At 43.3% G+C, this 27,781-nt stretch overlaps 1 non-coding gene across 2 annotated transcripts in view; it reads right to left on the bottom strand.

Moving 5' to 3' along the window:
• Window positions 1-12,954: 12,954 nt before the first annotated feature.
• LOC102455739 (uncharacterized) overlaps window positions 12,955-27,781 on the bottom strand; it is a 58,365-nt gene continuing 43,538 nt past the window's right edge. For both annotated transcript variants that reach the window (XR_016349429.1, XR_016349428.1), the window contains exons 4-5: window positions 25,515-25,588; window positions 12,955-13,335 (exon numbers count right to left, since the gene is read on the bottom strand). This is a non-coding gene — a transcript (uncharacterized LOC102455739). The remainder of the gene's footprint in view (window positions 13,336-25,514; window positions 25,589-27,781) is intronic.

The raw sequence follows: 27,781 nt of genomic DNA, 5'->3' as shown, positions 1-27,781 counted from the left end.
TATCTGGCTACTATAGATGCTTTAAATAAGTAGGTTTTTTTTTAAATCGATCCCTGTCTTTTGTAGGCAGTTAGTTGCTCTCTTGTTATTTCACCTCTGATTAATGAGCCATATACTGAAGAGTGGAGAAAGTCAGGCCTCTTGTGAAGCCAGGAAGGCTTCCTCAACTGTAAAGGAACATGCGACGTGACCTTGTTTTATCTTATTATATGCACACACAATTCTGAGCACACACAGGTATAAAAGAAAGATGCTGATGCCTCCTTCCCCAAGATAGATATTACAAGCTTTGTGTATGAGTGGCCATAATGAAGTCAATATAAATAATGTCATTTAGTTCATTCTCTCTTCCCAAAATGTTTGGATACATGTGCAAATCTCTGGGTTGTGTCTGCATCAGGGTGTGGCTCTTTTCAAAAATGTTCAGTGTTGGCCTACCTCTTTTCCAATTGAAATCAATGAGCATTTTACCCTTTTACTTTGATAGCAGCAGAGTTAAGCCAACCCTGAGTGCTTAGAAAAATCTCATCCTACAACTCTATAATCTGGTACCAATTCTACTGGAAATAATTAATTAAGCTGTGTACTTAAATATTTTTACCAGTGCTTAGCAAAAAGGTGACAAGCAGGTACAGCTATGCATTTGTCTGTAAGAAGTATAAATACAGACTTCTGCATTTAACTAAACTTCCACAGACTCTCATTTGACCATTTTTACATTGTAACAATCAGTTAGTCAAACATCCCTACCACTTTCACCAGACGGTATTGACAATGGCAATAGATTGATTAAAACTTCAAGGAGTCCCCTGGCACTTTAAAGACTTGATTTAAACTTGATATCTGGTGCCACCTGGTGTCTGAAAGAAATGGCCAGCCAGAGATGCCAGAAAAAGTGGAGATAAATACTTTTATCTACAAAGATGCTGTGTTTTGCAGATGAAAATTGGCACGACAGAAAAATAATTTGTCACTACATACCTATCAACTATTCATATTTTGACTTGGACAAATGCCTGTGATTTTCTAAATATATTAATATTGTATGGATACAAATAAAGTGTAATCCTGCTAGCAATGAGTTCTGAGCTCCACTGGTTGATGTGATATGAAAAGCTGAGCAGAAAAAACTAAAATGGTAGACATTTCTTTTACCAGAACAGGTTTCATGAGTATGCAGGACAAAGCTGTTCAAGAAAGCATGTTAATTCCTCCCTCCACTCCACTCTCTTATAGCAAAGACAGTCAAATGAGAGATTCTTACCTTCTGATGAGAGTACTGTTTATTACACCTGACCCCATAGAGTTCCTTTTTAAAACTGTAAAGAATAACCAAAAATCAGTTCTCCCTTCATTGGCATGTTTTGGTCTTATTTAGAAGTCGTGGATATAAGATGCCAAGAAATAAAAGATTGACTGTTGGGTAGATGCAGGTAGATCAATGCATATTTAGAGATTCCCTTTATGATAAGGATCACGGCGTAAAATCTTTTGGTTTTTTTTTGCGAACTGTGGTGAAAGTGTAAATGCATGTGTGCAACATTATAGCTGAGATTCCTGAAGTACACACCAGATGGATCAGCTATAAAGTTTCTACTTTACTGCATGTTAGCATTTGCTAATTATTAGATGAAGGTTATAGCTGCCAAGCTTTTCTATGGCTGAAATATACCTTCCAGGAAAAATTGAGGGTGTGGGGGGAGGGGGAAGAAACAACTCTCTAAGCATTATATCAAATTGTATTTTCTCTGATTTGGTTTGTACTTTCTAATTTGTCCTGTCTTGCTTTGAGTTATAAAGTGTGTGAGTTTTAGTGTGAACATGGTTGGACTTAATAAAAAACATTTTTATAATGACCAGTGATTTCTGGGATATTGTACATGGAATTATGATTAGGAATATATGTAGATCATAAGAGCATAAGAACGGCCATACTGGGTCAGACCAGAGGTCCATCTAGCCCAGTATCCTGTCTGCCGACAGTGGCCAGCACCAGGTGCCCCGTAGAGGGTGGACCGAAGACAATGATCAAGCGATTAGTCTTGTGCCATCCCTCTCCAGCCTCTGACAAACAGAGGCCAGGGACACCAATTCTATCCCCTGGCTAATAGCCTTTTATGGACCTAACCTCCATGAAATTATCTAGCTTCTCTTTAAACTGTTATAGTCCTAGCCTTTACAGCCTCCTCTGGCAAGGAATTCCACAGGCTGACTACACGCTGTGTGAAGAACTTTTTTTTATTAGTTTTAAACCTGCTACCCATTAATTTCATTTGGTGTCCTCTAGTTCTTCTATTATAGGAACTAATAAATAACTTTTCTTTATCCGCCCTCTCCACACCACTCATGATTTTATATACCTCTATCATATCCCCCCTCAGTCTCTGCTTTTCTAAACTGAAGAGTCCCAGTCGCTTTAACCTCTCCTCATGTGAGAACCGTTCCAAACCCCTAATCATTTAGTTGCCCTTTTCTGAACCCTTTCCAAGGCCAAAATATCTTTTTTGAGGTGAGGAGACCACATCTGTACACAGTATTCAAGATGTGGGCATACCATAGTTTTATACAGGGGCAGTAAGATATTCTGGGTCTTATTTTCTATCCCTTTCTTAATTCCTAGCATCCTATTTGACTTTTTGACCGCTGCTGCACACTGTGTGGAAGTTTTCAGAGAACTATCCACGATAACTCCAAGATCTCTTTCCTTATTTGTCATAGTCAAATTAGCCCCCATCATACTGTACCTATAGTTGGGGTTATTTTTCCCGACGTGCATTACTTTACACTTATCCACATTAAATTTCATTTGACATTTTGTTGCCCAATCACTCAGTTTGGTGAGATCTTCTTTGAGTCCCTCAGTCTGCTTCTGTCTTGACTATCTTAAACAGTTTTGTATCATCCACAAACTTTGCCACCTCACTGCTTACCTCTTTCTCCAGATCATTTATAAATAAGTTGAAAAGGATTGGTCCCAGGACTGACCCTTGGAGGACACCATTACTTACCCCTCTCCATTCTGAAAATTTACCATTTATTCCTACCCTTTGTTTCCTGTCTTTTAACCAGTTCTCAATCCAAGAAAGGACCTTCCCTCTTATCCCACGGCCATTTAATTTATACAAGAGCCTTTGGTGAGGGACTTTGTCAAAGGCTTTCTGAAAATCTAAGTATACTATATCTACTGGATCCCCCTTGTCTGCATGTTTGTTAACCCCTTCAAAGAACTCTAATAGATTAAGCAAAATGCAGGACAATGTAGCACTTTAAAGACTAACAAAATCTTGTTAGTCTTTAAAGTGCTACATTGTCCTGCATTTTGCTTCAACTACCCCAGACTAACACGGCTACATTTCTATCACTATTCTAATAGATTAGTAAGACATGATTTCCCTTTACAGAAACCATGTTGACTTTTGACCACCAAATTATGTTCTTCTACATGCCTCACAATTTTATTCTTTACTATTGTTTCGACTAATTTGCCCGGTACTGAAGTTAGGCTTACCGGTCTGTAATTGCCATGATCGCCTCTAGAGCCCTTTTTAAATATTGGTGTCACGTTGGCTACCTTCCAGTCATTAGGTACGGAAGCCGATTTAAAGGATAGGTTACAAACAACAGATAATAGTTCAACAATTTCCCATTTGAGTTCTTTAGAACCCTTGGATGAATGCCATCTGGTCCTGGAGATTTGTTAACATTAAGTTTTTCTATTTGTTCCAAAACCTCCTCTATTTAGGACAGTTCCTCAGATTCATCACCCAGAAAGGACAGTGCAGATTTGAGAATCTCCCCAACGTCCTCAGCCTTGAAGACTGAAGCAAAGAAATAATTTAGTTTCTCCGCAATGGCTTTATCGTCCTTGATTGCTCCTTTTATATCTCGATCATCTAGGGGACCCACAGGTTTTTTAGCAGGCTTCCTGCTTCTAATGTACTTAAACATTTTGTTATTTCTTTTTGAGTTTTTTGGCTAGCTGTTCCTCAATATTTTTTTGCTTTTCTTATTACATTTTTACACTTGATTTGACAGTGTTTATGTTCCTTTCTATTTATCTCACTAGGATTGGACTTCCACTTCTTAAAAGATACCTTTTTGTCCCTCACTGCTTCTTTTACATGGTGGTTAAGCCACGGTGACTCTTTTTTTAGGTCTTTTGCTATGTTTTTTAATTTGGGGTATACATTTAAGTTGGGCCTCTATTATGGTGTCTTTAAAAAGTTTCCATGCAGCTTTCAGGGATTTGGCTCTAGTCATTGTGCCTTTTAATTTCTGTTTAACTAACCTCCTCATTTTTGTGTAATTCCCCCTTTTGAAATTAAATGCCAGGCTGCTGGACTGTTGAGGTGTTCTTCCCACCACAGGAATATTAAATGTTATTATATTATGGTCACTATTCCCAAGCGGTCCTGTAACGGTTATCTCCTGGAGCTGATCCTATGCTCCACTCAGGACTAAATCGAGAATTGCCTCTCCCCTTGTGGGTTCCTGCACCAGCTGCTCTAAGAAGCAGTCATTTAAGCCATTGAAAAATTTTATCTCTGCTTCTCTTCCTCAGGTGACATGTATCCAGTCAATATGAGGATAATTAAAATCCCCCATTATTATAGAGTTCTTTATTTTGGTAGCCTCTCTAATCTCCCTCAGCATTTCAATGTCAGTATTGCTGTTGTGGAGGCAGGAAAAGGGAATAAGAGAATTTGTGTGCAGCCATCTTGGTCTTGTTAACAAGAGAGCAAGAGTCAGGCTAAGTATGTGGCCTGACAATGCGAGATCTGTAATTAGACGCTGCCTTTGCCTCTCGCCTCCATACGGAGATAAGGATAGAATGCTGACTCTGGTAGGGACCTTGAGATAAGGAGCATCTGGGTGGAACTAAATAACTGTTAGCCATTGGTGTTTGTAATGGGAAGGAGACTAATTGTTATTGTTATTATATTTAATAGACAGTATATAAACTGCTTCATAATTGCTTGTATTCGAAGATCTGCCTCGGTGAGGGGGGGGGGGGGGGACTCCCCCCCTGTCCGAACCAGTTTTTCCCTTGCTGCAGCTCGTAATAAAACTGCCTCTGGCTACTTGTTGCTTACAAACTCAGAGTGAGGACAATGTTTTCTTCCACACTGTCCTGGTCAGGTGGTCGGTAATATATCCCTACTGCTAATTTCTTATTGGAGCATGGAATTACTATCCATAGTAATTCTATGGAACTTGTTGATTCATTTAATATTTTTATTTCATTTGATCTACATTATCTTTCACATACAGTGCCACCCATCCAGCCTGCTCTATCCTTTCGATATATTTTATATCTTGGTATGATTTTGTCCTACAGATTTTTCTCATTCCACCAGGTTTCAGTGATGCCTATTATGTCAATCTCTTCCTTTAATACGAGGTACTCTAGTTCACCCATCTTATTAGTCAGACTCCTAGCATTTGTGTAGAAGCACTTTAAAAATTTGCCACTGCTTATTTGTCTGCCCTTCCCTGATGCATTGAATTCCTTTATATGCGGTTGTTTGTCTACTCTGGCCCATGGTTTGTCCTCTCCCCTCCTCTCTTTTTGACTATAGCTTAGAGAATCGCTATCAATCGATTCTCCTGTAAGAGAAGTCTCCCTCCGATTTATGTGCATCTCTGCACCAATCGGCTTTCCCCCATCTCTTAGTTTAAAAACTGCTCTACTGCCTTTTTAATGTTTAGTGCCAGCAGTCTGGTTCTACCCTGGTTTAAGTGGAGCCCATACTTCCTGTATAGGCTCCCCCTCTCCCATAGTGTCCCCAATTCCTAATAAATCCAAGCCCCTTTCCCTATGCCATCGTCTCATCCACTCATTGAGACTCTGAAGCTCCACCTGCCTACCTGGCCCTGCGCGTGGAACTGGAAGCATTTCTGAGAGTGCCACCATAAAGTTCCTGGCTTTCAGTCTCTTTCCTAGCAGCCTAAATTTGGCCTCCAGGACATCTCTCCTACCCTTCCCTGCATCACTGGTACCTACATGTACCACGACCACAAGCTCCTCCCCAGCACTACACATAAGTCTATCTAGATGCCTCGAGAGATCTGCAACCTTCACATCAAGCATGCAAGTGACCATACGGTTCTCCCGGTCATCACAAACCCAACTATCTATGTTTCTAATGACCGAATAACCCACTACTAACACCTGCCTCTTCCTAACAATTGGCATTCCCTCCCCCTCAGAGGTATCCTCAGTATGAGAGGATACCGCAACATCCTCTGGAAGGAGGGTCCCAACTACGGGATGGTTTCCCTCTGCTCCCATTGAATGCTCTGTTCCGTTGAGACTTTCACCCTCCTTAAGAGCACTGGGGCTCTCAGACTGGAGGTGGGACAGTACTACAGTGTCCCAAAAGTCTCATCAACATATCTGTCTACATCCCTTAGCTCCTCCAGTTCAGCGACCCTGGCCTCCAAAGCCCGAACTTGGTCTCTGAGGGTCAGGAGCTCCTTGCAACAGGTGCACACATATGCCACCCGCCCACAGGGCAGGTAATCATACATGTTACACTCTATGCAATGAATAGGATAGCCCCCACTCTGCTGCTGGGCTTCTGTCTCCGTTTTTCATATGAATAAGTTTAAGTATAAACTGGGCTTCTTTTTAAATCTCTGGAATATAGATTATTATAAGAGTTATGTTTTAAGGAAGGTCAGAAGTCACTAGTGCCCTCTAACCTCCCCCAGGCTTGGCTTTTGTATCTTTAAACTGATATTACTAGGAAACATTTCAGAGTATATATTATGCGTGACATAACTTAGTATTACTCTAGGTTTTTTAAATATTCTTCAACTGTGCTTATGAGTACAATGTTTACTGAATGTAACTTTAGATGTAACAGTATGTTTTAGAATCCATTTATTTTTTACTCAAATGCAACTTTGTTCCTGAGATGTATGTTAAAATCTAGTAAAACATGCTCTATAGTATCTTAATGGGATTACATTGTGCCTCCTTGGTTTCATGGTTTCATTTTTTAGCTCAATAAAGTTTGTAATTGCTGAAAAGACAAATGGCCGTTCTAAAAACCCGGAGGAAAAACATCGCTGGCTGTACATGCACATGTTCGAAAAACTTGTAGTATTGTCTGGGCAAATAATTGAAAATCATATGAAACAGGGTTTCTAAAACTACCTTCTTTTCTGCCTGCTCCTTCCCCCTGACTCATGTTCATAACAGATAGATACATTATCAACTCATAGGTGTGTCCACACAGCAAAGTTATTTTGGAATAACGGTTGTTATTCCGGAATAACAATGCAAACGTCTACACAGCAATTCTGTTATTTCAAAATAATTTTGAAATAACGGACAGCTTAGTCTGACTTCTGTAAACCTCATTCTACAAAGAATAATGCCTATTCTGAAATAGCTATGTGTTTCTGAGAGGCATGTGTAGACACTCCACTTCTGCTATTTTGAAATAGCCCCTCACTAGGGCCATACTAAGTTATTCCTCCAGGGGCTCTAAATCGAGATAGCACGTCTATATTATGGGAGCCTGCCTTGGACTAATTTTGAGACTTCCCTGCAGTGTAGACGTGCTATTTTGAAATAGCTATTCTGGAATAGCTTATTTCGAAATAACTGTGCAGTGTAGACATAGCCATAATGACTACACTAAGGGCAGAGGTTTTCACAGTGAGGCATGCTCCCCTTATAGAGCTGGGAAGGAGCATTTCTGGGGGTATTGGTGATGGTAGGTGGCTTTTGTCAGCCCTGCATGGTGGGAGAATCCATGAACACTTTCTCAAGTTGTACATATATAAATATCTACAGGAAAACATACATGGCAAGCCAAGATAGGCATAGTCACGGTAATGACTCATTAGCAAATTGTCACCACAACTTCTGCTGGCATACTTTTGTAAAATTTTATTATTGGTTAACATACACTGTGAAAATTGTCTGCACATGTTAGACTAAACTTTAAATATGAATTTGCACAGTACTAATGAGTGACTGTGCCCCGTCACTTTTTGAGTATTTAATAGCTGTACATGCTTCCTAATATGAAATGCACACTTAGAAAAAGGAGTTCTTAACAATGTCCATAATTGCCAGCTTGATCATTAAACTTTACCTCGGGTCCTTCTTTCTTTTTGCCAAAAGATTATTAAATACAGATTAAGAGGTTTTTTTTCTAGCATTAGCTTTTGGATTCCCAAGGCATTCTGTTCTAGTATACTGAATGTTTTATTTGGGCTGGATTCAACAGCAGGGCATTTTAAAAAATTTAATTGGCAACTGACTTTGAAAGACTTAAACCATAATCGGATTAGTCACTTCCTGTTGAATTTAAAGGATACAGGCTTCTGCTTGTCTTGCAATTCCATTGGATCGCTTCCTTTTTCCTTTACTAGTAAGGTATTGTTGAACTACTGTACTCTGAGGGTTACATCCTTTTGTGCTGCCAGGTCTCAAGCTCTCATACTCTCTGCCTTAGTCGTCTTATTGGAAAGCTTAGTGGAACATTTTAATGGTTGGAAGTATTCACGTCTGAGCTCACTATACATTTTCATTCTGTGTCATTGTCCAAGATTGATATCCACATAGAAGAGAGCTTCAGAAGGCCCTTGACTTTGGCTATGGTCTGCTAAAAGCTAATTTAACACAGAGAACTGGTAAAAATGAAGTATACTTACTGCTATGCCATGTTGTATAGTTTCTTAGCCTATTTTTAGGATAGAAATATTTACCGATCACTAAATTTATGGCAGAACTAGCCTAATTTCCAGAAACGGGCGATAAGGTAGCAAGAGAATGTTGCCCAGCTAGGATGTTGTTAATTGAGAGAACCTAGCAAAGAAGAAGTTTAAACATAAAGAATGCCTCCATGAAATCCTGTGAAATGTCCAGTGTGAAATCCTAACTTTACAACTCTCCAGGAATATGAACATAAGTGCTTATAGCTGCATTGAGGTTTTTTATACCGTGATTAGACGTAGATTAGTCTCTCTCTCTCAGCTCAGGGAAGAGAGAGGAGACAGGACCAAGTAAATCTAGATTTGGGCAAGCAAGATCCAGCCCACCATGCCTTTGGATCTGTGCCCCTCAGGCATAGAGCAGCCAGTGCTCAGAGCAGCCCCGCACTGCTTTAAGCAGCTGGCTGCTCCCTGTGGCCCTGTTCCAGGTGCTTGAGGGAGGCTTTGTGGAAATTGGCCAATGGGAGGTGAGAGATTTTGCTAGGGGTAGAGGCAGCATGTGAATCCTCCCTCTCCTTCTGGTGCCTGGAGCAGAGACTAGAGCAGTCAGTCATTTTGAGCAGCTTGGGGCTGTCAGGCAGTAAGTCTGCCTTGGAGTCTTGCAGGCCTGCAGCCCTGCAACTGCCTATGTAAGTATCTCTGGCACACCAACTCCTCCTGTTCCAGGTCACCATCCAAACCCTCTACATTCCCCTTCCTTCTCCTCCAGGTCACAACTCCCTCCCAGATCCTGCACCATCTCCTACACTCCTGGCCATAATCTTCTCCTGCACCCATATACCCTCTGGGCCCTGCCTCCAAATCCCTGTCCCAGAACTCCAAACTCACTCCCAGATCCCACATCCTCTCCTGCACTCCAGTCCCCTACCCTGAGCTCCCTTGTGCACCCAATTTCAGTTCTAGACCCTGGATCCCCTCCATAGAAGAGTGATTCCCTTGATCACTTTCTAAAATCTTAGTGTCCCCCCCCCATCAAAATTATTGCCCACCCCAATCTAAACCATCCCTGATACGTGTTTTTCTAACTTAGTCTTAAAAACATCCAATGATGGGAATTCCACATTCTCCTTTGGAAGTCTATTACAGAGATTAAGTATCCTATCTGTATTATTTTCTCAATATCTAACTTAAATTAAATCAAAATAGCAGAGTGCTTATTTTGAATTTGGTAAACCTCATTCCACGAGGAATAACACCAAATTCAAAATAGCTATTTCAAAATAAGTGCTGTGTAGACACTTATATCGAAATAGGGGGCCTCCAGCCTTCCCAGGGTGTCCTCGTGGCCACTCCAGCCACAACCAAGAACACTCCTCTCCCTCTCCCCTCCCCAGAGCCCTTAAAGGGGTTGACTCTAGCCACAGTGCCTGTGCCAGCTCCAAGCCTGCCAGCCCAGAGCCAGCAGTCACTGCCCCTGAACCAGTGGCCCCAACACATGAGCCAGGAAGCCACTGGCAGCCAGCCCTCCACCGCTTCTCAGGAGCAGTCTGCCAACTCCCAGGATCCTGCCAGGTCCTGGAGAAGGTTTGTGCCTTCCTGGTCCAGGGTGGAGATCATGGACCTTATTCAGGTTTGGGGGGGATGCCTCCAACGTCCATGATTTCCGTATTAGACAGAGGAACGTGGCCATCTATGGCAGGATAGCTGCCAGCCTGGCCACCAAAGGCCACATGCGAAGCCAGGAGCAGGTTTGCACCAGAGTTTCATTCCCCTCCCCCAGTTTTGTTAAATAAAGAAAGTTTGTGTTCATGAAAATACATGTATTTTATTTGACTTCAGCAAGGGGGGTTAGGGAGGGATAAGTGGAAGGACGTGAGGGAGGAATGAGGCACAAGCCCCCAGTGGGACAGACCAGGGAGGCTCTTAGTGCTCCTCAGGATGGAAGGTCTCCCGCAGGGCCTCCTGGATACTGACGGCCTCCCAATGGACCTCCCGGATAGCAGCCTGCAGAAAGTGCAGCGACGCTCAGAGCAATGCGTCCAAGAGAAGCACCAGAGTGCCCAGGGGTGGCTCTGGCTCCATGTTGCAGAGTAGTAGGGTGTCCCAAGTGAGGGCAACCAAAGCACACAGAGACAAAATGCTTTGCTGTCTCTCAAGGTAAGCAAGCAAGCAGGGAAAGCTGAGAACTGGTTGTCTGGGGTGGGTCCCTTTAAGCACAGGCCTCAGATAGCCTCAAGCAATAGCCACACAAAGTAACTCCTGACCTGATGCCCTGCCGGACCTGATTCTGGCCGGCCTTAAATGTGATTCAGCATCCACTCAGTGTGTACGTGATATTTTGAAATAGCAAAGCGCTATTTCGAAATGCATTTTGTGTGTAGATGGGTTATTTCGAAATAACTTATTTTGAATTAACTATTTTGAAATAAGATATTTCGAAATAATGCTGTAGTGTAGACATACCCATACTGGCTAGTCTGCAGGCTTCCAGACACATTCCTCAGGTGTGTATTGGCCACTCTGAGAGCCATTGTCCATGACATAGCAGAGCCATTCACTGAACAATCCTTCCTCACAATAGGCAGTCAAGGCCCATTGCTCGCTCCCAGACAGAGAACATTTACAATACAAGAACAGAGCCCCTATCCATAACGTCACATAAAAATCATACAAGTACCTGAGTGTCATACACAGACTCAGTAGAGCATAAGCTTTCATTGGACACCTCATATGGCCCACATTTATAGAATTTGGGGGCGAACACCACCTGTGGGTGCAACAGTGATCTGTCTGCTCACTTTAAAATCCAATAACGTGACAAGGGCTCCCTGTGAAATTGACAAAGCTTTCATAGAAGGTAGGGAACTCCAGCTAGAGCTGGCTGCCCTTGGGCTACTGCCCAGACAGACTGGCTCAAGCTCTTGGGTCCCCACTGCCCAGTCAGAGCTGAGCTGATGCCCAGCCAGGCAGACTCCCCACAAGGAGCCCTGATTGCCCTGAGGTCCCAGCTTTCCACTCTGAGCTATGCTGCCACCCAGTCTTCCCGTGGTCCACATATAGAGGCATATAAAGTGGACATGAAATACCCTAATTACTGTGATTGAGTGTAAGTCAACCTACATTACTTGTAGGATTCATGGGCTGTGTCCAGACTCCATGCCTCCGTCGACGGAGGCATGTAGATTAGCCAGCTCGGAAGAGGGAAATGAAGCCGCGATTAAAATAATCGCGGCTTCATTTAAATTTAAATGGCTGCCCCGATCTGCCGATCAGCTGTTTGTCGGCAGATCGGGAGAGTCTGGACGCGATGCCCCGACAAAGAAGCCTTTCTTCATCGACACAGGTAAACCTGGTTTCACGAGGCTTACCTGTGTCGATGAAGAAAGGCTTCTTTGTCGGGGCATCGCGTCCAGACTCTCCCGATCTGCCGACAAACAGCTGATCGGCAGATCGGGGCAGCCATTTAAATTTAAATGAAGCCGCGATTATTTTAATCGCGGCTTCATTTCCCTCTTCCGAGCTGGCTAATCTACATGCTTCCGTCGACGGAGGCATGGAGTCTGGACACAGCCATGGAGAATAGAGTGGGATAGATTAAAAAAGTAAAAATAGCTGTCATACAGAGAAGGAACAAAAATGGTTCCCTTGAAGCAACCTAACCTTTAAATGGGGATCTTAACCCTTCTCCCCTTTTTGCCACATGTTCTTGGCTGACCTAGTGAGGCAGGAAGTGGTTTATCCTGTCTTGTGTTCCTATAGCTCCTTGTCATCAAAACAGAAAATGGAAACAAGTTTTCTAGTTCATCCAAACAACCAGTTACCCCTTAACATTTGGCCTAGGTTTTCTGTGAAATTAGCTGTTTTGATGCACTAGTGAGTAGTATACTTAGTCAGGAACACCTCCGTTCTGAAGCTTTCTTTTTCTGAACAGCTGAATCTGTTGATGAGTAAATAGTCAGTACTTTCTGTTCTCAAATACACTTTCATGCAAAGTTAGCTCTGCTTTACTTCTCAGTTTTATTTCCACTTTCCAGTAAAATTTATCATCTTTGAGTGAATTATTTGCTTTTCTAGACTGAAATTAATGCCACCCACTCTGTGAAAGTCAGAACCCAGTTTCATGACTTACCTATTGTTTTGTCCCTTTCTTTCTCTACTATGTCAGAACAGCACTATATCTCCTGCTGGGAGGGCAGGGAAACTACTCCCTTGGGAGCAGTTTATCAGAATAATAAATGTTGTGTGTTTTACTAGGATGCCATCAACATTCACCATCACTGCTGAAGCAAAACAGTCATTCTCTTTATTCATATAATATATAGGTGCAGTATATAGTAAGTGTGTATCCATCAGAGTTCAGTATCTCGAAGGCACTTCAAAGCCCTTGTGTGCCATAACCATCACAGATTGTACATCTTAATTTGTATTAATTACTTTCTCACTTTTCTTCCTGCACTCCCTGGTGCATTTGCTTTAATTGCTTTGCTCATACAGACTTCTTCAAAGTCAGTGCCAGACTTGCATCTTAAGCTTGCTTATGTTCTTTCTGGAACCTCTCTTCCTTCACCCTTTGTCCTACTGAAAGTACACAATTCCACTGGTTTCTAGGCTCCACAGTCTCTTGCTTTCACTAAGAGCTCCTGGTGCTCAGTAGAGGCATGCCTGTCAATTAAATTGAAAACATTCATAACTCAGTAATGAGGTTAGGATGGATTTCTAGTCACACACCTAGCAAGCCAGAAAAGGCAGATCTTCTTTGCTTTAACACTCCCTCACCCTTTTCTATTTCTTATACATAGGCTACATTTACATTGGCAAGATTTTGTGCAAATACTTTTAACGCAAGCATTTTTGTGTTAAAGTATGTGCGCAAGAGAGCGTCTACACTGGCATGTGCCTTTGTGCAAAAGCATCCGTGCTAGTGTAGATGCTCTCTTGTGCAAGAAAGCTCTGATGGCCATTTTAACCATCGGGCTTTCTTGCTCAAGAAATTAACGCTGCCTGTCTACACTGGCCTCTTGTGCAAGAACAGTTGCGCAAGAGGGCTTATCCCTGAGCGGGAGCGTCAGAGTATTTGCATAAGAAGCACTGATTTCCTACATTAGAATGTCAGTGTTCTTGCACAAGTACTCGCAGCCAGTGTAGACAGGTGGCAAGGTTTTGCGCAAAAGCGGCCGCTTTTGTGCAAAATCTTGCCAATGTAGACACAGCCTAATGGTTTTTCAACAGTAAAGCAGGAAAGTAGACCTTTAGGAAAAATGAAGGTTTTTTTTTTAATAAAAATATCTTGCTCAGAACTGCATATGGTAATGTTGAAAAGTTGTTAATTTGCCTTAGGAAACTGTTTACATCATAAAATAAGCTTGTAATTGAACCTCAGTCTCTCAAAGATTTGTGCCATGCATAAGCATGTGCTTCATTTGCACATGCCATTATCACAACAGTCTGCACAAATCTGGTATTTGAACATTGTAAGCATTTTTGTATACATGTGTGCACACAAGGCTCAAACTGCTGACTTTTTCAAAATCTGTTCCCAAAATATAGTTCAGACTATTTTACTTGATAGGCAGCGTCCTTGATCTTGATCATTGTGCTTAAAGAGCACACGCTCAATAGATGCATTATTATATATTTAGAGAGTTTGTCTGTCTGATCTACAACTCCTTCTAAATGGTAAGAGTTAGGACCACCAAATTGAATATACAGCTTTTTCTTACAATAACTTGAAGCAACATATGGCAATGGTTCCCAACTGCCTGGCCGCGGACCACTACCAGGCCGCAAACTGCTGGCTGCTTAACTGTGGCACGCTGCCAGCCCACGCCCATGTCTTGATTGGCTCAAGTGGGACTCTGGAGCAAGGCCCCATCTGCCCAGAAACCCCTCTTATCTTTTCCCTGGGATTGTCTCTTCTCCCTGCACCCAGTGCTGCGATGGCTTCTCTGCATGATGCTGTCTTGATGCAGGGGATGCTGCACGAGCCCAGGTGCAGGGGCTGCAATATGGTGGGTTGCTCAATAGGGCCCAGCAGCAGCAGGCAGGGGCTCTGGGAGCCAGGGCTGGTCTCAGCCCCTGCAGCAGGAAGCGACTTGCAACTGCTGCCAATGGTGATTCTGGGGCCAGGCTATGGGCTGGATCCCTGAGTCCCAGTGGGGGCTGCTGCTGTTCCCCTGCAGCCCAGGCTGCAGCAGGGAGGGGGATTCATCAGGGCCAGTCTACTGCTCCCCAGGAGCCTCTCCCTAGGAACATCTAGGAAGGGCAGCACTGGAGGGGGGGGCAGGCAGATAAGAGAGACTCCTCCTCCCTTTTGGGAGTGGTTCCCCTGGGGCTGCAGGGGGAGGGTTTGGCTCTGGGCTGCTCCAAGTGGAGCTAGTTGTGATCCCTGCCCGAGGCCCAGGGAAGCTGCTGCCACCTGTTAGTGTGTGGGGGGTAGGGGGAGCTGGCCCTGGGGGTGGTGCTGGTGGTCAGGAGAGGGCTGAAGGGGGGAGTGAGGGGGAACAGGGATGTGTGAGGTGGGAGCAGGAGGGGGATGCAGGAGGCACTGAAGGAAAGTTGGGGGGTCAGGGGAGACATGGGGTGGATGGGAATAGGGGTGCAATGGAGGAGGGGGTCACAGGGAGGGAAAGGGGGATGAGGTGAGGCTGGGGGGAGACTGTGGGAGCAAGAGCAGCATGTCTGGGAAAGGGAGAGACACAGAGCTGAGGTTGTACAGAAGGAGATGGGGGAGATACAATGGCAGCTCCCCCTCCCCCTGGGGCATGATGTGGGAAGGACAGAGGTGACTGGTGGTAGCACTTGGGGGGCACCAGTTGCTATGCCCCTGACAAAATTTCAGGTTCTAAATAGGGTGCCCCACATGCCCCTCCCCCTTGGGGTGCCCCTCACTGCACACCTCCCTCTGCAGGAACCAGTTGCCCCTGGGGGTGGAGCTGCCCCACCCAGCAGCCAGAAAGAAAGTCTTTCTGTGATTTTTTTTTAGTGTTGTAGATCTCTGCAAACTCTGATCTGTTATGACATGTACAGATGCGATGTAAAATAACATATGACTTCTTAAAATTAATTACCCTAATGAATATGCAAATACCATTTTAGAGAGAGATAGATTCATGGAGGTTAGGTCCATTAATGGCTATTAGTCAGGATGGGTAGGAATGGTGTCCCCCTTGCCTCTGTTTGTCTGGAAATGTGTGACAGGGGAGGGCTCACATGAGGATTACCTGTTGTGTACCTCCCTCTGGGGCATCTAGTACTGGCCACTGTTGGCAGACAGGACACTGGGCTAGGTGGACTGTTGGTTTGACTCAGTATGGCCATTTTTATCATAGAATCATAGAATAATAGGACTGGAAGGGACCTCAAGAGGTCATCGAGTCCAGCTCCCCGCCCTCAAGGCAGGACCAAGCTCCGTCTACACCATCCCTGACAGATGTCTATCTAACCTGTTCTTAAATATCTCCAGAGAGGGAGATTCCACCACCTCCCTTGGCAATTCATTCCAATATTTGACCACCCTGACAGTTAGGAATTTTTTTCCTAATGTCCAATCTAAACCTCCCCTGCTGCACTTTAAGCCCATTACTCCTTGTCCTGTCCTCAGAAACCAAGAGGAACAAATTTTCTCCTTCCTCCTTGTGACACCCTTTTAGATATTTGAAAACCGCTATCATGTCCCCCCTTAATCTTCTTTTTTCCAAACTAAACAAGCCCAGTTCATGAAGCCTGGCTTCATAGGTCATGTTCTCTAAACCTTTAATCATTCTTGTCGCTCTTCTCTGTACCCTTTCCAATTTCTCCACATCTTTCTTGAAATGTGGCGCCCAGAACTAGACACAGTACTCCAGCTGAGGCCTAACTAGTGCAGAGTAGAGTGGCAGAATGACTTCACGAGTTTTGCTTACAACACACCTGTTGATACAACCTAGAATCATATTTGCTTTTTTTGCAACAGCATCACACTGTTGACTCATATTCAACTTGTGGTCCACTATGACCCCTAGATCCCTTTCCGCCATGCTCCTTCCTAGACAGTCGCTTCCCATCTTGTATGTATGGAACTGATTGTTCCTTCCTACGTGGAGCACTTTGCATTTCTCTTTATTAAACCTCATCCTGTTTACCTCTGACCATTTCTCTAATGTTATGTTCTTATGTACCAGTCCACCAAAAGTTTGTGAATGGGTTTGCTGGTCTGTGGTATAAAAAAGATTGGGAACTACTAACCTAAGGGTTTAGTTGTGTCAGGAAAATGGGATTTCTTCTCATAAAACCAAAAAAAAGAGACATTTACCAAATTAAGCACAGTCCTTAAAACTGACATAACTGAGTGAATGTTGAAAGAGACTGAACGAAGATGAGCCAGAAAAACAGAATGAACCTGGAATAGGATTGCTTCTCAAACCTTACAGAAAAGCACTAAAACAGAATTTTGGAGTACTGCTCTTTTTTGGCACAGCTGAATCAATGCTTCTAGTTTGAAAGCTAGAAGAAAATGTTATTGGAAACCAAATTGATTATAATCCTTTGTTAAAACATAGCAAATGATAAGTACTGATAGAGATGACGAAAAACATATTTGATGGAATTCCCATAAAAAGAATACACAAATATTTTAACAATCCCTTTTTAAAGGAAATCCGAAAAAAAATAATAAAATGTTAGTTTTGAAAAATACAATCATTAAAATAAACATGTACATTTTCCTTTTATTAAAAAAAAAGCCTTAATTGAGTTAAGGCCCCAAGCAACATTTGCTAGTATTTTACAAATTAAAAAATACAATCCTATTAGGTGTGTTTCACAACTAGGATCAAATATCCCTTTTTAGATTTTAACGGATGCAATTGCAATAAATACATCCTAAGTCTTTTTTTTTACATGCAGTAGAGATAGAAACCTATTGTTTCCATTATATGAATGCAACATATGCAGAAAAAAGATTTAAGAGCTAAAGAATCTGAAGATTAAGAGTTGATTCTTTTTTCCTTTATCCTTTAGTATATGATCTTTTTCTTCTAGATCAGTGATAAGCCATTCCAAGTTTCCTACTCACCAAAAGCAGGTGTGCTCATGACTTTTTTGTTAGAGTTGTCTTTATGGCAAGGGCTCCTGGCCAGCTGGCTACATTTAGCTGGCCCCAGTGGCCCTGAAAGAGGTCTGGCCAGTTGAGACAGCACTCTTGAACAGGGGGAGCTTCATGATGCTGGATCCTTCTGTCTTCCAATAGCCAAGAAGACACTTTGATTCCACAGGCTGCATAGCTTCCTCTCCATCTATATTCTTTCCCATCTATACCTGGTCTTCATGACTATACTGTAGCCAATAACACTCCTCTAGTTAGTTTGCCAACTCAGCTCCAGCCATTACTGCCTTCTACCATAGGCTGGCTCCTCTAGCAACTGGTTTTGATAACTTCAATGATTCTTAATCTCAGGGGGTATGTCTACACTACAAAGTTAATATGAACTAACAGACGTTAGTTCGAATTAACTTTGATAGGCGCTACACACGCAAACCGCTAGTTTGAACTTAATTCGAATTAGTGGAGCGCTTAATTGGAACTAGGTAAACCTCATTCCACGAGGACTAACGCCTAGTTCGAATTAACTAGTTCGAATTAAGGGCTGTGTATCCACTTAATTCGAACTAGTGGGAGGCTAGCCCTCCCCAGCTTTCCCTGGTGGCCAATCTGGGCACCATCAGGGAAACTCTTCTGTCCCCCTCCCGGCCCCGGAGCCCTTAAAGGGACACAGGCTGGCTACAGTGCCTGTGCCAGGTGCAAGCCTGCCAGCACCCAGCCAGCAGACCCTGCACCTGGCATGGCTCGAGGCAGCCACCCGCTGCCACCCAGCCCTCCGCCTCTTCCCGGGACCAGGCTGGCGGCTCCCGGGAGACTGCCCAGGTCCGCAAGAGGCGGGCGCCCCCCTGGTCTAGTGCAGACATTGTGGACCTCATCCACGACCTCCATACTAGGCACAGGAAAGTGGCCGTCTAGGGCAGGATAGCTGTCAGCCTGGCCACCCAGGAGCAGGTTTGCATGAAAATCAAGGTGGTCCAGTGAGACCCCCGACCCTGAGCCCAGAGCTTAGAATGGCAGTACTGGGTAAGACCAAAGATCCATCTAGCCCAGTAGCCTGTCAGCCGACAGCGGCCAACACTAGGAACCCTGGAGGGGATGGACCGAAGACAATGACCAAGCCATTTGTCTCATGCCATCCATGTCCAGCCTTCCACAAACAGAGGCCAGGGACACCATTTCTACCCCCTGGCTAATAGCACTCCATGGACCCAACCTCCATGACTTTATCTCACTTCTCTTTAAACTCTGTTCTAGTTCTATCCTTCACAGCCTCCTGCAGCAAGGAGTTCCACAGGTTGACTATTTGCTTTGTGAAGAAGAACTTTCTGTTATTAGTTTGAAGCCTGCTACCCATTCATTTCGTTTGGTGTCCTTTAGTCCTTCTATTATGGGAACTAATGAAGAACTTTTCTTTATGCACCCTCTCCACACCACTCATGCTTTTATAGACCTCTATCATATCCCCCCTCAGTCTCCTATTTTCTAAGCTGAAAAGTCCCAGTCTCTTTAGCCTCTCTTCATATGGGACCTGTTCCAAACCCCTGATCATTTTAGTTGCCCTCCCCCTCTCCCACCCTCTCTCTTCCCCTCTCCCACCTCTTTTTCCCAGGCTCCCCGAGTTTTGTTCAATAAAGAGAGTTTCTATTTTTGAACACACGTGTCCTTTATTTTGTACATCAGGAAGGGGGGCTAGGGAGGGGTAAGTGGAAGGAGGTGAGGGAGGAATGGGGTACGAGCCCCCGATGGGGAGGACTGGGGTGGCTCTGCGGGCTCCTCAGGGTGGAAGCTCTCCTGAAGCCCCTTGATTGACCACCCCCTCTGGATGGCAGCCTGCGGCAAGTGCAGCCGGGTTGATGGCCGAGTGCTGTGATGTGCCGAGTGTGGGCACTCAGGGCACTCCAAGCCAGGACTGCTTTGCAAGTGGGGAACCCCTGAGAACTGTCTGTCCAGGGTGGGGGTCGGGTCCCTTTAAGCACAGCTCTCGGCTAGCCTGAGACAACAGCTCCACACTCTAAGTCCTAATCTGATGCCCTGCTGGCACTGCTTCCGGCCATCCTTAACCTTGGTTCAGGGTCCACTCAGTGTGGACATGCTAGTTTGAATTAGCAAAACGCTGATTCGAACTAGTTTTTAAGTCTAGATGCGCTAATTTGAATTAGCTTAGTTCGAATTAACTAATTAGTTCGAATTAGTGCTGTAGTGTAGACATACCCAGGCCTACTATGTGGCCTCAGTTATCAACACTGGGTAATGAAAGATCACTCACATGGCTCCAACTGCTCCTGGACCCCACCAATTCCAGAGCTCCACAAAGAGGAAGCTGAGCTGATGTTCAGCTACACAGATAACACTCCTCCTGGAACACCTCTGAGACTCATCGGGGGAGAGGAGGCACTAGAAGGGAGTTTGCTCAGAAGGTTGATTAATAGTTTTCAGCCAGGCAATTTCCCTCCTTGTCAGCTAAATTATGACCACTGTAGATCCACCAGCTTGAACTCTTAGGGAAGGGAATAAAATCCCTGACAAGAAGGAACTGTTTCTCTCTCAACTTGAACTTGGCAATGACAAGATTTCTAAGGATAAGCAAGAGATCCCAAACTGCTTATTCTGGATAAACTTAAAAAACAACAAATAGTCTGATAGCACTCTGGGCTTTGTCTACACTACGGTTATGTCTACACTGGCATGATTTTCCAGAAATGCTTTTAACGGAAAAGTTTTCCGTTAAAAGGATTTTCGGAAAAGCGCGTCTAGATTGGCAGGACGCTTTTCCAGAAAAGCACTTTTTCCAGAAAAGCGTCTGTGGCCAATCTAGACATACTTTTCCACAAAAAAGCCCCGATCGTCATTTTCACGATCGGGGCTTTTTTGCGGAAAACACTACTGTGCTGTCTACACTGGCCCTTTTCCAGGACAGTTTTCCGGAAAAAGACTTTTGCCCGAATGGAAGCAGCATAGTTTTTCCGGAAAAGCACTGATGATTTTACATTAGATCGTCAGTGCTTTTCCGGAAATTCAAGCGGTCAGTGTAGACAGCTGGCAAGTTTTTCTGGAAATGCGGCTGATTTTTCCGGAAAAGCGGCAAGTTTTTGTGGCAGAGAGTATGAGTCACGGCATATTTTCTGCCGATTCTTTTTGTGTAAAAACCCCTTGTGAAAAAGCATCGGCAGAAAATATGCTAATGACACTGCGACTCATGCTAATGAGCAGGGCTCGACAAATGATGCAATCTACTCACAAGTAGATTGTATCCCAGAAGAGCCAGGTTTGGGTGATCTGCACATGCACAGAACGGTCTGCGCATGCGCAGATCGCCGGACAGCACGGCTGGCGAGCAGGACTCGCCGTGGTTCGGCGAGCCGTGCTAATGAGTCCATCATTAGCATACTTGTAGTGTAGACAAAGCCTTATAGACTAACAAAACATGTAGATAGTATCATGAGCTTTCGTGGGCACAGCTGGTCATCTGAAGAAGTAGGCTGTGCCCACGAAAGCTTGTGATACCATCTACATGTTTTGTAAGTCTATAAAGTGCTACCAGACCATTTGTTGTGTTTTAAATTAAATTTATCCTGTACAGACTAACTCGGCTACCCCCTGAAGCTGCTTAGTCTGGGTTATCCCTCTAGGACACACAGAGCTGGCATACTGCAGCAGCTTTTGTCAGTCTTTAAAACCAAACCTATAATTCATTTGTATGTGTATATTTACCTGCTTTAACCTTGTAAATGCAGTACAACCCCATTTATCCAACCTTCTCTTATCTGGCTGGCTGTGTTAACCAGACCATCACGTGCACAGAGGCCTCGGGGGGAGCATTCCCTCCTGTGACCTCCAGATGGAGTTGCAGCATTGCACATTCCCATTCATTCATTTATCTGGATTTTTAATAATCCAAGCTGGCAAGAGTCCCAGTTAGATTGGATAAATGGGGTTTGGCTGTAACTTTTATTTCTTTTTCTTAGTTAACTAATCTCAATTTATCATAGGATTGGCTACAAGAGTTGTGTTTATTGTAGGATTTAGGGTGCAACTGGGGTAAGGCATTGTTCCTTAGATTAACTTCAATTTTTAAAAAAAAATCATAAAAATATTTAAGGGACTATCTATCCCAAAAGCAAACTTAACTGGATGACAAGATAAGCTGGAGTACACAAGTAGACTGTCTGCGATCCCATCTTAAGGTTGTTATAATTCTTGAGAAGTTCACATTTAACTGGTGAAATCTAAGTATAGAACTCACAACCAGTCTGGGGTTTGTACCTTGCTTCTTAAGTCTTCTCTGAGATGAGCTATTCCAGACAGTTTGACAAAGTCCAATGGATGGAACTAGAACTCCGTGATATACACATTGGATTGGAAGGCAGAGCATCATTAAGAGACCTGGAAGGGTTTTTGTACTTGTTATACGAGATTCTTCCTTCCTTCTTGCTAACATGATAGTATTCATGTATGTGGCAGTGATATTTTAGATGAGTTGGGTACAGACTTTTTGATTAAGTCAAAGGAGGACTAGAGTGACCTCAAATTTTATTTCCCCTTGTACTGGACTGACATGGGTAGAGATATTGCTAAGTGGCTCTGTAGGAAAGCTGGCATTGTTGCCACTATTGGCAATCCCAGAAGGAATGTCACCCATAAGATTTAGATGTTAACTTGAAAAAGCTTCAGTGAAATCTTTAAGCATGGCATTATTTTTCTAACTACTTATCCATCTAGATAGGGTGCAGCTTTCAGACACTGGGTATGGTATTCAGTCTTGAAATCCAGTCCCACTAGTGAAATACCAGGCAAGCAACCAATATCTAGTGATGGAGAGAGTTCTATTCAACAATTGCCTGGAGGGTGTGTCTTCTGATTTCATGGCAGCTAAGATGACTATGTGACTACCCAGGTGCTTGCTAACTCAGGTCATAGCTGGAGGACTCTTGATCTAGTTAAAAAACACCAATAGTTTGGTAGCACTTTAAAGACTAACAAAATATGTAGATGGTATCATGAGCTTTCATGGGTACAGCGCATGAGCTTTCTTCACATGTCCTGAACATCCAATACTCCAGTCATCTGAAGAAGTGGGCTGTGCCCACCAAAGCTCATGATACTATCTACATATTTTGTTAGTCTTTAAAGTACTCCCAGACTATTGGTGGTTTTTAAAGCTTTTTCTGTTACAGACTAACTCGACTACCCCCTGAGGCTCTTGATCTAGTGTTTGGTTTAGGATTAGAGATTGAGAAATGACATCCATGTCCTGCCCCACCATTGACTCTTCACTTGTCTATTGGAGTGCCTTTTCTTGTTGGGGTAATGGATCTGTTTGGGTATCCATTCTTGGAAGTGAATGGATCCCAAATGTTTCTAGGAGCTTCTGACAAAGACATTAGTTCTCCTGACTGATCATTGTATTAGTGGTTTGATGGAATTTTATAATGTGTTTAATTGTCCTTCCCCATTGATATGGTGACTTTCTCTTACTTTTGCCTCACAGGTCACCTTCATTTATAGATGGCCAGTAGGGTTGAATCTGAGAATATGTTAATAGAGTTGAAAATTATGCTAATATTTCACCATATTGCTAAGGAGCCTCCGAGCTTTGGATAGCTCCTCTAAAACATTTTGTAAAAATAAAACGAACAAAACTGCTTAGCCCATCCCTGTGAATTGCTTTCTCTCTGATATGATCAGTGTACTGCCTATAGTTACAGGTTACTACATAGTTTTTTCTAAGCAAGTACATTTATTCTAAAGGTAAAAGCATTATGCAGAAAACATATATGCTAAAATTGTTTCTGTATGCATGTTAGAAACTTCCTCAAAGTTAATCAACAATCTCAAGGTAACATAATAGGTCAAGTCTTGGACAGAAGGTCCTGTCCATTTGTTAGATGAGAAAGATGGCCCTCAGTCAGTTTAAACCCAGCCTTTATAGCCATTTCTCTGGAAAACCCTGCTTGCATTGTTTTAGCCAGATTTAGGTTGAAATTGGAGAGAGACTGTCTGTTTCCCATCTTGGTCAGCTATAAAACAAGGGGCTATTTTAACTCTCAGGATGTCAGCAGGGCCACTGAGGGAGAGAGGGGTGCAAAGGAGCAGCTGCTCCAGGGCCTGTAGATTTAAAAGGGCCGGGGGCTCCAGGCCATCAGAGCCCTAGGCCCTCTAAATAGCCACACAGCACAGTCTGGGCAGCACTGAGAACTGGGTGGGGGAGGTTAGCCCCAGCCTGCTCCTTTCACTGGAGGCCCCAGAGCTGAGGCCCCTACACTTTGCCCGGGGCCAGGCAAAGTTCGTCACTAACCCTGGATGTTAGTGAAACCCAGCAGTAGAGGTTTCTGGGGTTTGGCTTGCAGATAACTCTAATTAGTTCTAAGATACTGTGTATTATTTGGCTCCTGCTTTGGATGATCAGATTTAAGAAGCCAATAACCAAACTGTTTTGGGAATATGTAGGGGCTCCAATAGTTACCTGGCTTATGTTTAATTTGACTTACTGCTTCCTCTGGGCAAGGGAGTGACTGTGGCTTCCCCATGCTGAAAAGATTTTTTCACATCCATTTGCTGCATAGTGTCATCTGGTCAATAAAATAGTTGCCTTTCTGCCATCATTTCTTAGAGCCTTGTCCTCCTTTCATGTCATAGTAAACCCATTATTTTTATCCCCCAAATTTTAAAATGAGACTCCAGTAAAATGAAGTATTAAGTCTGCCTGGACATGCTATCTGCACCTCAAAACTCTGTGCTGTAAAACATGAATCTGCTTGGGCAAAATAATGGAATTCAGACAATAAATGGAATTCAAACAATAAATGCAATGACTAGCTCATATCTTGAGAAAACATTTAAAATGGGTGTCTTGTTTCTATGAATACATTTGGGATTTGATTTAATAGTCCTTGCAAAGGTTGATACAGGGGAAGTTGCTGCTTTCCAATACAATCCTCCATTTTTATTGGCTCTTATACAGAGAAAGGCAGCCAGCTGATAACATATTCAGTGGAATTTTCCATCCATCCACAAAATATGCATCAAGCAAATGCATAAAGCTTTTTTAACAGGAAAAATCATTGTTTTTAAAACATTTTATGTTTTTATCCTACTGTTAGTTGTGAACAGATGTGGAATGCAATGCATAAATTTATACATTCATCTATACTATGTACAATAGTAAAGTAACCAGTATTTCATTCAGTTTACAACTTTCTTTCTCTTGCCCAGTTTCTTCAAAGGCTTGTTTTAACTTTATATACTTCAATGGGACTGCTCACAGATTGTATAGTTAAGCATGCACATAAGTCTTTGTAGAATCAAGAATGCAACATTTGCAGAATTCAGATTTGAGGTCACTGAGGTACATCAGTCTTATTAGCGGCACTAAAGTAAGCACAGCGATCCTTAGCAATCTAACATCATCATATTACTTACTTAATTCAATAATTGCCATTCTATTTTAATCATAATTATGCCCATAATTAAAGCATGCAAAAGAATAGTATATTTCTATAGTGAAAAAGTGTGTATAAATATACACACAAATCCTCTTTGTATGGAAAAGGTAGTATTGTATTAAATTTGATATTCTTCATTTTGCCATATTAAATGTATACATTTCAAAGAAAAATATTTACATATAGAATACTTGGAACTTCCACATGTGCCAGACTAACAGCCAAGACCGCCATGCTCTATAACTCTTGGGAGTGAAGGTAAAGTGCATGCCTGTTTCATTAAATACAGAAGTATCTTGAGGACAATAATCACTTCTTACCTTTAGAGGAACACTTGTCTGACAGTGTCACTTTCTGGCTTCTAAACTCACTTTGTGGGTAGCAGTGAAAGAGTCTGAAATTTACAGAATGTCAGACATTAAATGTTATGCCAACACAAATAAGGATTAATGTAAAAAAATAAGAGATTAATGGACCATTTTAATGAAGCTCTGACACTGAAGTGCTAAATGTCACAATTCATGGGTAACGGCACCTATATCTCCTCCAGACCACTCTAGGAGTATCCAGTTAGTTTTCTAGCTATCACCTAATGTGTGCAGGAATCCTTGTCCCACACCCTTCCGACTGGGGTGTTCTAAGACTGCACAGCCCCCTGTAATTAGACAGAAAGCAGCATATTGCCCACAGTTACAATGGGTAAGCACATTTATTCTTAAGGTGAAAGCTTTACAGAGAAAATATATATTAAAATTGTTTCTGTATGCATGCCTAGAAACTTCTCCAAAGTTACTGATCAGTCTCAAGGGAACATAATAGGTCAAAGTATAGCCAACCCTCCTGCAAGGGGCAGGAGACCCCCGGACAGAAGCTCCTGTCTATTTTCTAGGTCAGAAAGAAGGCCATCACTCAGTTTAAACCTAGACTCTCAAGCCATTTTTTTGACTATTTGCTCTGGAAAACCCTCTCTGAATTCTACATGCAATCCTCCATTAGTTGGTACCTCTCTGTAGGTGATTAACATATAACTGATTCATATAATTGGTGTAATTTAACATATAATGGATACGTTTAATCTCCCCCACTGTTTTTGGTTCCTGGAGGAGCTGTAGTAACCTTCCCCCTGGAGTTGCATTCAGTTCCTAGCCCAAGTGATTTATAAATCACGAATAACATTAATACAATATAGTTCGCAAAGATATTGCATCTGGTTTAGTTGCAATATGTCACATCAAGCACTTTTCAACTTCCACTACTGTTGAAGTTGAGGCTGCTTAGCACCTAGCAGAAGATATTCACCTCACAGAACTGTGTCTTACAAATAAAATTCAGTTAGGACAATTGCAAGAGCCTCTGTATCTTGCCAACCCTGTGTTGGGGCTGTGTGGGAGTTACAAATAGAGTTGTGTCTCAGGAGGCTTCCATGTTCTCTGGAATGGGTCTCCAAGCCAGTTTTCCATATTAAAAGGCCAGAGTGGACCTGTAGGATAATGTCGGCTGAGCTCATGCATAACACAAGTATTACAGATCCTCTGGGGCTGCTAGGCCTTCAGCCTTTGTGCAGTCTTTCTGAGAATATACCACTCTAGCTCTAGGCCTTATGCCATGGGGTCAAGCTCCCAGCTTGTGGGCCAGTCCTGGCCACATTGATTGCACAATCTGACCTGGGATTCCAGCCCAAAGCCCCACTCCTTCCTGCCATTGCCCCATCCTCTCCGCCAGGGCACTCTGTCTCCCGAGCATGTGCCTTTTGGGATCACTGTGGAGGGGTGGGTAGCAGGAGCCACGGAGGAAGCAGAGAGCACTTGGTAGGCACACTTGCTCCAACACGCTCTGGTTCCTCTGCTCCATGGGGAATGCAGGGGAGTTGCAACTGCTGCCTCCATATGGCACCAGGCTCCCCCAGTGATTCCCCAAAGCTGCATGCTTGAAGGATTGAGTGTTATGGGGGAGGAAAAGGGTAGGGCTTGGGATCCAGTAACAGATAGGCACCCGCCAGGAGTCCTAGTCTGGATTGTGCAATTGCTCCAATTGGGACTGGCCCACGAGACAGGAGTTTGAGACCCCTGCCTTATGCACTTCCACTTTCCAGAAGTGGGAGCTCCATGACTCCACTATTCTGACTTTGGGTCTCTGGCTTAATCACCCCTGTAGTTTTTTCAGCTGATCCCCTGCAGAAGACCCAACCTCTTGGGAGCCACACAACAGCAGATGTATTGCAGTGGCATGGCCAGGCTTTTCAAAACAAACCAGCATTTAATTAGTCAGTTGGAATATAGTGTTTTAGAATCTTAAAGTTAGAATGTGAAAGCAAAAGTTCGTTCTTTGTTTCAGTAAGATGGCCCCTCTTTGCCCTAGCCTGGGAGGTAGGTTTTGTTGTAGCCAAACCTCCCTTCTTTGCCTTGCAGACCTTGATCCAATCTCTCTCCCACTGCGCTGGTCAACTTAGTTCTTATTGACCCATCTGACACCTCTGTTCTCTCCTTCCCTTGGCTGCCAGGTGGTAAAAGGTTAACATCCAGCTATTGTTCTTCCTTTGCATTTCCACAGCAATTTCATTCATATGCTGACATTCATAGTAACCCAG

Source organism: Pelodiscus sinensis, chromosome 4 (assembly GCF_052426305.1).
Source record: "Pelodiscus sinensis isolate ZL-2025 chromosome 4, ASM5242630v1, whole genome shotgun sequence".
Lineage (NCBI taxonomy): Eukaryota > Metazoa > Chordata > Testudines > Trionychidae > Pelodiscus > Pelodiscus sinensis.
The sequence above is the reverse complement of the archived record's forward strand: the minus strand, read 5'-3'. Positions and strand labels throughout refer to the sequence as shown.